The following is a 12,954-nucleotide window of genomic DNA, read 5'->3' on the forward strand; positions in this document are numbered from 1 at the left end:
ATTGCTCATTTGGGGGAGGACCGTTGGAGGATCCAAATCAACATCTATCTACCTTCTTTAGGATCTGTGACACTGTCAAATCCAATGGCGTGAATCCTGAAACCTACAAGCTTCTGCTGTTCCCGTTCTCATTAAGGGATAAGGCTGCACAATGGCTTGAAACTTTTCCCCAAGGAAGTATCACTAGTTGGGATGACTTGGTGACTAAATTTCTAGCCAAATTCTATCCACCCCAAAGAGTCATCAGGCTGAAAACCGAGGTGCAGACATTCACACAATTAGATGCCGAATCCTTGTATGAAGCATGGGAGAGGTACAAAGCCTTAATCAGAAAGTGTCCTCCAGAGATGTTCAATAAATGGGACGTGCTGCAAAATTTCTATGAAGGCCTGACATTGAAATCTCAGGAGGCATTAGATCATTCTGCTGGAGGTTCACTACAACTGATGAAAACTGCTGAGGAAGCTCAGAATCTTGTGGATATGGTGGCCAACAACCAATATTTCTTCGCTCACCAAAGGAGCCGCCAACCATCACAAAGGAGAGGAGTAATGGAGCTAGAAGGAGCAGATTCAATCCTAGCTCAAAACAAGATGATGCAGCAGCAAATTCAGCAACAATTTGAGCAAATGGCCAAGAGGATTGATGGTCTCCAAGTTGCAGCAGTCAACACTAGCCAACCATCAACCACATGGGGACAAAGTGAAGAAACTCAAGAAGAACAACAACAAGAGCAAGTACAGTATATGCACAACCAAGGACCAAATGAAGTGTATGGTGATACATACAATCCATCCTGGAAAAACCACCCAAACCTCAGATGGGGAGATAACCATACCCAAAACCAACAACCATGGCAGAGGAACTCAAACCAACACAACCCAAGAAGCAACCAAAATCACAACCAGCAGCAGACTAACCAAAACCCCTACAGAAAACCTCAAAACAACTACCCCAACCTCAACCAATACCAATCTAATAACCAACCCACCAACTAAAATGCCTACCATCCACCACCCACATCTCATAACCCACCTCAAATATCACCTGAAGCCCAAAGAATCACTCACTTGGAGGCCATGATAGACAAAATGTTGAAACACCAAGAAATGGTAGCCAAGAATCAGGAAGCCTCTATAAAGAGCCTAGAGAGACAGATGGGGCAACTCTCCAAGCAAGTGTCTGTTGAGAGACCTTCAAACTCTCTGCCCAGTGACACAATTCCAAATCCCAAGGAGGAATGCAAGGCAATACAATTGAGGAGTGGGAGAACATTGATAAGCAACAATGACACTACAAGGAAGCAAGCAGAGAACATCAAAGAACCAACAGAGGATGAGAATCAAACAAAGGCAGATGAGGCTAAGGAGCAAGATGTGATGCCAAACAAAGACACTGAGAAACTCAAAGAGAAGAACAACCAGCCACATAGCTCAAAGGAAGTAGCTCAGGGGCAGAAGCAAATAGGAAAAAGCATCACACCTCCACTGCCATATCCTCAGAGGTTCAACAAAGAGGTTAAAGACCAACATTTTCACAAATTCCTTGAGATTTTTAAGAAGCTGGAAATCAATATTCCCTTGGCTGAAGCACTTGAACAAATGCCTCTATATTCCAAGTTTCTGAAGGATCTTATCAACAAGAAAAGAAGCTGGGATGAGAAAGAAACCATAATGATTGCTGAGGAATGCAGGGCCTTGATTCAAAAGGGGCTTCCTCCCAAGCTTGAGGACCCAGGAAGCTTCCTGTTGCCTTGCACCATTGGGAAATTGACAATCACTAAAGCAATGTGTGATCTCGGAGCAAGTATTAACTTAATATCATCCTCCTTGGTGAAAAAGCTGAATATAGAGGAGGTCAAACCAGTACAAATGTCTTTGGAGCTGGTAGACAAGTCAATGGTATACCCCAGGGGTGTAATTGAAAACCTTTTGGTCAAGGTGGACAGTTTTATATACCCTGCTGATTTTGTGGTTCTAGAATCAAACAATGATGATGGTGACTCTGTTATACTGGGAAGGCCATTCTTGGCCACTGCTAGAGCTATCATAGACGTAGAGGAAGGAGAATTAACTCTCAGGATGCATGACCAAAGCATCACTCTGAAGGTATTACCAGAGGCACAATTTAGCAAGGAGAAGAAAGACTATATAAAAAGTGACCAGGAAAGTCACAGCAACATCCCAATGCTAAAGATTGTGCAGACTGATGAAAAAGTCCAAGAGGATATTAGAGTACTGGCCACTGAGAAGAGAGGTCCCCAAGGAAAGCCTACAGCCAGAAAAGAAAGATCAACAAAAGGAAAGATGAAGCGTAGAAACAAAGCAAAAAGGGGATGGAAGAATAGAAAGATTCCAACAGAGGGGCTTTCCAAAGGTGACAAAGTGCAACTGATATATCAACAGCTGGGGGCAAATCAACAAACCGAGGATTACTACACTGTCAGCAACATACTATCATTAGAGCATGCTGAAATAGAACACCAGAAAACAAAGAAGAGGATCACGGTCAGAGGAGACAAATTGAGGCCCTACAAGCACCAACCACCATAAAAGAAAGCCTCAGTGTCAAGCTAGTGACAATAAAAGAGCGCTTGTTGGGAGGCAACCCAACCTGAGGTAGTTTTCTTTTCATAGTTATTTCAATAAAAAGGTTAAATGATTGGTGTGTATTGCAAGGAGCTAAGTTTGGTGTTTCACACCAAAACAAATTAAGGGAGAATAAAGAATTCTAAGTTTGGTGTTCCACCAAAATCTCACTTAAAAGCACATTCTCACTTTCTAGCTCCAAGCAATCTGATAAATCATTTAAGCATTGTCTGTTTCTAGTTTTATTACCTTTAGCAAAGACTTAGGCTTTCACATATGGTTATGCATAAGAAACATGGCAAGAGACTAAGTTTGGTGTTCACACACCAAAGTAAGTTCAAACGCCTACAAGAAAGTCTTGCACACTAACCAGTCATCTAAGGGCTTGAGAAACAAGCAACTTCCATTAACACTGCAGAAAGTCAATCACTCTCTTGGGAGGACTACACACCATTAGCTGAGAGAAAGAAGAAGAAGCCACCAAGAGGTTGTATTGTCACTTAACTCCATTAGCATTGAATTGCTCTAAATTGAAAGTGTGAATATGCCCATTTTAACAGTAACTGTTAGTGTAGTAGTTTGTGCATCATTTATGTTTGTTTCTTTTAAAATAAGTAGGCTAGTTTATGTGTGTGCTTGTGTGTTCACTTTCACTTGACAAGAAGCATGTGTTGTCCCCTGCATCTTTCAATTCAATAAAAGAACAGTTTGAATGTGAAGCAAGATAGTCTCTGTTAGTTAGAAGTAGAATAAAAGTAAGTGGTGGTATGTGTGTGATTGTATAATAGCTCACTTTTAGTGAATAAAGAGCTAGGATATCTCCTTCTAAGTAAAGAAGTGGCCTACTGTCTAGGAATCTCAATTGAATTAAATTCCTTGGTTAGAAAGAAAAACAAAAAGAAGGAAAGAAGAAAAAGATAGCCAAAAAGTGGCAAAACAAAAGAAAAACAAAAAGAAACAAAGCTGGACACCAATAGCTTGAACCTTAAAATATATGCCTGTGATGTCTTTGTACTAGGATCTGCTTGGATTAGTAAGCTCTTAGGAGTGCCTCAACACTTGGTGACTTGGGTTAACTAACCCGGGATCATCAGCTGAAAGTCCACTATCAAGAGCAACCTAACTACAAGGCATTTAGTAGCCCAAAGAGGTGCTGGGCATCAATGTTTTAAGAAGGAATGTGAGCCAAGTGTCTATGGTGAATAATGTGTCAAGTATAAAGAAAAGAAAATGAACTTGCTACACATGACACTCAAATAAAGCTTATGAACAAAGTAATAGCCAAGGATAAAGGAATAATGAGAAGTCATAGCAGTATGTCACTTGAAGCTTGAAGGAGACTTTCTAGGCCTAGAAGTCAATAAGAAGTGAGTATTTGCATATCCACACAAAACCCCATGAACTATCAATAATACTCTGCTAGCATGAACTTCCTCTTCCATTTCATTCTTTCTTCTCAATAAATTCATTTCTTGCTTGGGGACAAGCAAGCTTTAAGTTTGGTGTTGTGATGACAAGTCATCCTAGCCTATTTTAGCTAGTCTTTTTCTTTTGTTTTCATTAGAATTATGCACTTTCTTGAGCTACAAGCAAGCTAATTGAGTAGATTTTCATGTTTCCCTTGATTGAACCAACCATATATGAATTCATGCCATTTCATGAGGTTTTGTGCTATATTTGTTGCATATTATGAAAGAATGAATATCTCATGATTTTGAGCATAGCTTTGATAAGTTTGGTTGATTAATGATAGGTGAAGAAAGCTTGGAGAAAGGTTGAAGCAAAGAGAAATGGATAGGAGTGAAGAGAGGACAATGGAATAAGTGAAATTGAACCGGGAGGCATGAAGTTAGCCCCAACGTTAGCCCCCTAACTTGGAGGCTAACGTTGGGCATGAAGATCACTCCCTGGGCTCCCCACGTTTGAGCCAACGTTAGCCCCCTAACTTGGAGGCTAACGTTGGCAAGAGAAACTTGAAATTCATCCCTGGGCCAGCCAACGTTTGCGCCAACGTTAGCCCCCTAACTTGGAGGCTAACGTTGGCACATGAGTTATAAAGGGGGAGAAGGCCAACGTTTGCGCCAACGTTAGCCCCCTAACTTGGAGGCTAACGTTGGCACCTTAATTACAAAGGGGGAGAAGGCCAATGTTTGCGCCAACGTTAGCCCCCTAACTTGGAGGCTAACGTTGGCGCCACTAGCACAAAGCATTGCCAACGTTAGGGTCAAAGTTAGACCCCTAACGTTGGCACCAACGTCTAAACCAGAGAAATATGCTTGCTGCTATGAAAAGTTAGGGCCAAAGTTAGACCCCTAACTTTGGCTCAAACGTTGGGTCCAACTATGGCTAACTTCAAAACCGGTTCAATTGGTTCACTTTGGTTCTTCTTCAAACTTCAAGAGCAATCAACCAAGGCCTCTTTCAACCCAATTCCACCAAGAACAAAGGCCCAACTCAAGGCTTGAAGATCATTTTGGAAAGTGTATAAATAGGATAGAATTCAAGTTATTCGGGGAGCTTTTCTTTTAGAATTTTCAAAATAGTTTTCGGAGAGCCTTTGAACTTGAGTGAACTTTAATTTCTTGTTTTCATTGCTTTCAATTTCATTTTACATTTGTCTTGGATCTTGGATTGGAGAATTGAAGAAATTCTGTTTCAATCTCAATCTTGGATCTCTCTGTTTATTTACTGCTTAATTGAATTCCATTTCCGGTTCATTGTTCTTCATCTCTTTTCTTTGCAATTTACAATTTCCTTGCTATTGTTCTTGTTGGATCTAGGAAGGCATTGAGATCTAGACTTGGTTTTCTAGTCTCTGGGTCCTGAGATCTGAATTTCTCATTTCAATTCCCTGTTTATTGCTTTTAATGTTCATTTACTTTACTGCTTCAAGATCCGGTTCAATCCCAATTCCCTTTCCCTCTTCTGTTTGATGCAATTTAGTTTTTCCTTGTTTAAATTCTGCAAATCCATTCCCCAATTCCCTTTACATTTCAAGCAATTTAAATTCCTTGCACTTTAAGATTCCGCAATTTACATTTCTTGCACTTTAAGTTTCTGCAATTAAATTTCTTGTTCTTTAAGTTTCAGCAATTTATTTCTTGTTCTCTTTACTTCAATGCAAATTACATTCTGCAAGTCACAGATCACCCAACCAAATCTTGATTCGCTTGACTAAATCAACCACTAAACTAAAATTGCTCAATCCTTCAATCCCTGTGGGATCGACCTCACTCCCGTGAGTTTTTATTACTTGATGCGACCCGGTGCACTTGCCGGTTAGATTTGTGGTGTTTTGGAAGAGATTCGTTTCTCACCAAAATATCTCATCAACAAGTACTGCAAAAACCTGACTTGGCTGGTAGGATGATGACCTGGGCCATCGAGCTCTCACAATATGACCTACAGTATGAGCCCCGACATGCAATCAAAGCCCAGGCAATGGCAGACTTTTTGGTTGAGGTAACAGGGGACCCTCCCGAAGAAACGGGCACACGGTGGAGGCTTCATGTGGACGGGGCCTCCAACCAAACGTCCGAAGGAGCAGGGGTCATCCTAGAAAGCCCAGCAGGGGTCATCTATGAGCAATCAACCAAGTTCAAATTCCCAGTGTCGAACAACCAAGCAGAATATGAGGCTCTCTTGGGTGGACTAATGCTAGCTCGGGAAGTCGGGGCGACGAAGGTCGAAGTATGCAGCGACTCCCAAGTCGTCACCTCGCAGGTAAATGGAAGCTACCAAGCCCGGGATCCCCTCCTCCAAAAATACTTGGAAAAGGTTAAGGAAATGACAAGCCAGTTCCAGAAGGTCATCGTCCAGCACGTTCCAAGAGAAAGGAACACACGGGCAGACCTCCTTTCGAAGCTAGCGAGCACAAAGCCAGGATCGGGTAACCGGTCACTCATCCAAAGCATGGTGAAAGAACCAACGGTCGCCCTCCACTTGACGAAGTCGAGCCCCTCATGGCTGGACCCCATCACCAACTTCCTGGAACTCGGCAAGTTGCCCGAAGATGAGAAAGCAGCCAAAGCTTTAAGAAGGGAGGCGGCCAGATATGCAATCATACAGGGACAACTATTCAAAAAGGGACTCAGCCAGCCCCTATTGAAGTGTTTGCACCCCGACCAAATGGACTACGTGCTTAGAGAAGTCCATGAGGGGTGTTGCGGACACCACATCGGGGGCAAAGCCCTAGCAAGGAAGCTTATCCGAGCAGGATATTACTGGCCGACAATGATGAAGGCCTCAAAGGAATTTGTCAGAAAATGCACAAAGTGTCAACAAAACGCCAACTTCCACAGGGCGCCAGCCTCCGAACTAAATTCTCTGACGACTACTCAACCTTTCGCACAATGGGGAGTCGACCTCCTGGGGCCTTTCCCGGTCGGCCCAGGACAAGTCAAATACCTCATTGTCGCCATCGACTACTACAACAAATGGGTGGAGGCCGAACCGCTGGCTACGATATCGTCCTCCAACTGTCAGAAGTTCATGTAGAAGCAAGTGATAACCCGCTTCGGTATCCCGGAAGTCGTTATCTCAGACAACGGGACCCAGTTCACAGACAAGAAGTTCATGGAGTTCCTCTCTGGCTTAGGAATAAAGCAAAAGTTCTCCTCGGTAGAACACCCCCAAACAAATGGGCAGGTAGAGGCCACAAACAAAGTCGTCCTCCTTGGCCTAAAGAAGCGCCTAGACAATAAGAAAGGAAGCTGGGCTGACGAACTCTCCTCCGTCTTATGGTCTTACCGGACAACCGAGCAAAGCGCTACGGGGGAAACTCCCTTTCGCCTAACATACGGGGTCGATGCGGTAATACCAGTCGAAATCGGCGAACCGAGCCCCCGACTACTGCTCGCGGGCATGAGCGAAGCGGTCGAGAAAGACCTGGTTGAGGAAACGAGGGAGATAGCTCACCTAACAGAAACGGCGCTGAAACAAAGAATAGCCCTGCGTTACAACGCAAAAGTCCTCAAACGAGATTTCGAGGAAAGGGACCTCGTCCTGCGACGCAACGACATTGGCGTCCCGACCCCAGGGGAAGGCAAGCTGGCCGTAAACTGGGAAGGACCCTACAGGGTAAGGGAGGTACTCGGCAAAGGTGCTTACAAGCTCGAAAGACTCGACGGCAAGGAAGTACCCAGGATATGGAATGCGGGTAGCCTAAGAAGGTTCTACCCATGACCAGACGATTCGCCGAGCTGAGAACTTAAAGAAATAAGTAAATACCCGGATTGTTCACATGACAATCTACCCTTTTATCTTGTCAAATATTCACCATATTGGTTAAATTGCTTGGCTAATGATTAACTCGTACTTGGTTAATTTGCTTTTTACTCATGCTTGTCTACTTGTCTACTTTTTTACTTCTTCCCTACGTGCGACGCACACGAGCGCGTCTTAAAACGGCAGACCGGGACTGATCACCCCGGGGGCCATCTTAGTTACGGCCAAAGCCAACTGCGACGACAACACGACCACGGCAATCCAAGCCATAACTATCACAAAACGGGAAAACGGGCGCGAGCCCCCCAAGAGAAATAACAACAAATACAATAAACGACAACCCGACCAAACGACCAAATAAGTATAACTTATAAAGAGTCAAAACAAAGAACGAATAATAAGTTGTTCAGCAAATGCATTACAAAATATCCTAAGTTACAAGACTTCACTTCCTCGGCATGTCAACAATCTTTCCGTCCTGGATAGTCTTGAAAACGCCAATTGACGACGTGTCGAAATCAGGAGCTGCGATCCTCAGCTGAGCCTTCAGGGCATCTTCGGTCATCGAGATAGCATTCTTCCCTTGCTCCTTGGTCACCTTAAGCTTCTTCTTAAGCTCAGCGGCCTCAGCTTTAGCGGCCTTCGCCTCCGAGATGGCCTGCTCCCGCTCTTTTTCCAAGGCGACAACCCGACCCTGAGCGGCGTTCAGCTGACCCTCCAATGTCATCTCGCGCTCAAGAAGCCGGGCCACGGTCTCATCGGACGCCTTCAACCTCTCCGCAACAAACGACGACTTCTCCTCAGCAGCGCTAAGCTTTCCCCCCATCTCGGACAGCTGACCCTGGAGGAGTTCAACTTGAGCCTTAAAGTCATTGTTCGCCTTAACAGAGGACTCAAGCTTCCTCCAAAGCGCCTCCATACCGGATAACTCGAATTCGGCCTTCCGAGCTATCACGGCCCCACGAAGCAAGGTGCGATACATCCACCTCGCCTGCCTGGACAATTCGGTCTCGTGAAAATGCTCCTCTGTCCCGGGTATCAGTTGGGAGTCAATGAATTTGGTAGCATCAAAGTTCCTCTCCATTATGGTAAGGGCCCCTTCCGGGCTGGAAGACATCTTTCGCTTCTTGGGAGTATGGATAAGCTCCACGTCACTATCCGGATGAGGGGTGAGAGTCGCGTGCCCATCAGCGGACCCTTCCTCGCGGGTAGGGGAAGCCTGACCCCCTACGGCCTGTTTTCCCGACGTTTCGGTATCCCGGGAAGAAGGCGCAACCTGATTCTCCTTCTCCCTTGAAGGACCCCCCGACTTACCGACGTCCTTCTCTTCGGCATTCTCGTCGTCACTTGCCTCAAAAAAGGTCTTCATCAGATTCTCAAGACCGGTCACGGTGGCAGACATTTCCACTGCAACAAACAACAGGCACGTTAGTCGTTAGATCGGAAAAAGAAAAACAACGACAAAGAAACATAGGCAAACAAAGAAGATAACTCACGAATATAGCTCCTGGCGGCCTCCCGTTCACCCATAAGAAGATGTGGGTTCACGGGGTTCTTTTCAAAGATAGCAAAAAGGACGTCGGCTATCTGCTTATCTACAGCCGACAACCTTTTGTACGTCACTTTGATGAAAGGATTCGACCCCGCGCCAAAACTCCAGTAAGTCTGGATAAGGCGCTCCCCCTCTAACGACAACCAGAAGGGATGACGACCCTTGACGGGACGAACCTTGAAGTACTTATCTTTAAAACCATGGTAGGAGTCCTCAAAAAGGCCAAAAATCCTCCTACCCTGGGCAGAACGGAAAGAAAGAAACCCTTTTCTCGCCTTCCCCTGTTTGGAGGGGTTGGTAAGGTTGAAATAAAAGAGAAAAACGTCCACCGACACCGGCAGCTCCAAGTACTCGCAGACCATTTCGAAGCAGCGGATCGAAGCCCAGCTGTTCGGATGAAGCTGAGACGGGGGGACGGATATCCGGTTCAGAAGCGCCATTTGAAACTCGGAGAACGGTATCCGAACGCCAACTTGCGTGAACATGGACTTATAAAACCAGATCCAATCGGGGACACGAGGGGAGAGAAAATTGAGCTCATAAATACGCTCATGGGGGGCAGGGACAATGGCCTCGTAGTTGGCCTCTTCGTCAGTCCCCCCACACAAGTAGCCGGCTTGCCGGAACTCGGTCAACTCCTCCAAGTCCATCTGGTTGGGTGAGCTCCTTATATCGTCGGTCACCCAAGCATACGGGTCGTAAGCCGCACCAGATCCAGAAGACCGGGAAACAACGCGAGGCATACCTACAGCGGGGTACCACTCCGTTAGTCTATGAGGTCGGGAGCCCGAAAAAACTCAGAAACTACGCCTTTTCAACTCAATCGTGACCAAACACGGCTAAAAACTACGCCTACCACATAAACCACCCAAAAACCTATCCTAGAATGGTACCCCTCCCCTAACTCACCTACCCCAACATTGAAAAACCTTTCGGCAAAAATAAACTAGCCATGCAACAAACACAAGCAGCAATCGCACAGCAACAGGACATAACACAGATACCAAAGGAAAGAGACCAAAAAATTACCTGGAATGACGAAAGAAACTTGGACCGAAAGTTGAAGCAGGAGGGAGTTCGCACTGGAAGCTTTGGATGTTAGGGAGAGAAGGAGTTGGAAATGGTAAGAGTGGGAGGTGGATAGGGAGAAAACTGTTTAAAAACCACCACCAGAAGCGCGAAAGAAAGCAGGGGCAAAATAGTCTTTGCGCGCGGGTTTTTTCGAATCATTATGAGCATTAAATGCCCAGCGCGGAGAACGAAACGGCAAACAGATGCCACAGCAGACCAAGAGACACGCGCACAAGAGACGCGTCTCTCCCACGATTAGCCGACCCGACGACAACGTACGAACGAAGACATCACGCGCCACCAATGGCCCTCACGGCCATCGCTGACGCGTCGGGGGCACTATTACGGCCTGGCCCAAATTCACGCGGGTCAACCCGACCCGAGTTCCCGCCGGCCCAGCAACGCGCCCTCCACCCGACCCGGACGCGCGTCCCGTACGGCTTGCACACAGCCGTGGGACAGCGTCCTTGAGGGTATGGGCCTGTCCACTTGAGGGGCCCACTACTGACATGTATATAAGGGGGAGACTGGCTCTCCCCCCGTGGTACGTGACATTCTTACACCACCTCCTTTCCGCCTGCACATATTCTGACAAGAGCGTCGGAGTGTCTTTGCAGGTGGCACCCCCCCCTCTCCATACGAAGTGCTCGGGACCTCGCACACCCGGGACCAGGAGATCATGACCAGACGAGCCTCTCCACCATCCCAAGCGTTGACCTCAGGGTCCTAACCCGAACCGTCCGGTATCCGACCTGCCGAACAGATTTAAATTTAAAAAATAAAAACATCCGTTTACCAATTGTTAATAGAGATTGATGGGGATAGTGATAAGAGAATTGAAACGTTATCTCTCACGTTATCTCCCATTATCCACGTGAGAGATAATCGTTTCAATTCTCTTTCCACTATCCCATCAACCTTTTTGAATACTAATTGATAAAAAATATTCATTTTAATCTCTTCTACCAACCTTTTTATGTACTAATTGCATGCTAAAAGTTTAGATTATTGATAATATTAATATTTTTCATTATTTTTATTATTATGTTTATATGAGATATACACGTTTCGCGTCCACCTATCTTATCTTGTTAATGCAAAATTATCTCGTTTACAATATAAACGAGATAAGCAAAGTATTTATTTTGATAAATATTTTTTAAATTATTTATTTCAGTAATTATTATAATTTATTTATTTATTAAAATAAAAAATCCCCATTTAAAATAGTTAGCGCGCCAAGTTTTAATAATATATCAGATGTTCTTCGTAGAAGAGAGAACCAAACAGTTCAATGAAAAAAAAAAAGAAGTGACGTGATATTTCTAAGGTTTTATTTTGGAATTCAAAGATTTTTTCATGAAAAAAAATATGGAATGTATTGGTTTTAGTATTTGCAAATTGGGGTTGGATTTTAGGACCGTTGAAGAGAGGGTTTTAGAAATAAGATTTTTTTTTCTTTTTAATCTTTTATGCATAGGAATAATATTCTTTTTTAATATTTTAGAGATTTGAACGGTGAAATTCATAATTATTTTTCTTCAATTATCTTCTCTAATCTATTCTTCTATGCCTTTACTTTTCTTATATAAAGTAAAACATAGTATGATAAATATTTTATCATTTATATTTTAATTGCTGAGTTTAGCGTTCTCTTTTCTATTAACTTAATTACTTTTACAGTTAAATATTTGTTTCAGAGTTTGATTTAATATAATTCTTTATAAAAAATTCTTAATTTGATATTCGAGTTCGTGTATTTTTGTTTTCATTTTTTTAATTATATTATGAAAAGATAAACTATTATATTTTATAATAATATTTATTAGCATATAACATTAAAAATATAGCAATATGGGAAGATTCGTTAAATTTGTTATAGTATATATTTTTGAAAAACTTAAAGTCATTCTGCATTTTCAAAAGCCTTTTGAACCCAAAATCATACATGTATTAATTATTAAATAATTTATCATTTGAAAAATTTAATTAAAAGAATTACTGAAATATCTATGTAATTTCACATTAGGATTGTTTCATTGATACATTCCAAACTCATGAGAAAATGTTTGCCTAATTAACGTGGTAGACAAGATTGAGAGTTATGATAAAGGTACATGATAGTAATTGATTGCAACTAGATAAATAGAAGGAGGAAGTAGAAGAAAAGAACAGAAAGCAAAAGAGAATAATGCAATATATTACAATAGTGGTACGTAATGAAGTAATCTTGGATTTTTGTACAAGAAATTATTAGAGAAGAGGATAGTTTGTGATATAAAAAGAGAGAATAATAAAAATAAAACTTAATAATTTTAAAAAAATAATAAAATAAAAAATAATTTAAGATGTTGAATATATATTTGAAATAAAAATATAAGTATTATTTTATCAATTAGAAATATGCATGAATATAAAGTTTTATTTGAATTTAGATTTTTATATTTGTTTCAAATTAAATAAAATTTAAAAATAAATAATTTAATAATATTTATAAATGATTACTTTGTGAGTAAT

This window comes from Arachis hypogaea, chromosome 13, assembly GCF_003086295.3.
Source record: "Arachis hypogaea cultivar Tifrunner chromosome 13, arahy.Tifrunner.gnm2.J5K5, whole genome shotgun sequence".
NCBI classification, from domain to species: Eukaryota; Viridiplantae; Streptophyta; class Magnoliopsida; order Fabales; family Fabaceae; genus Arachis; species Arachis hypogaea.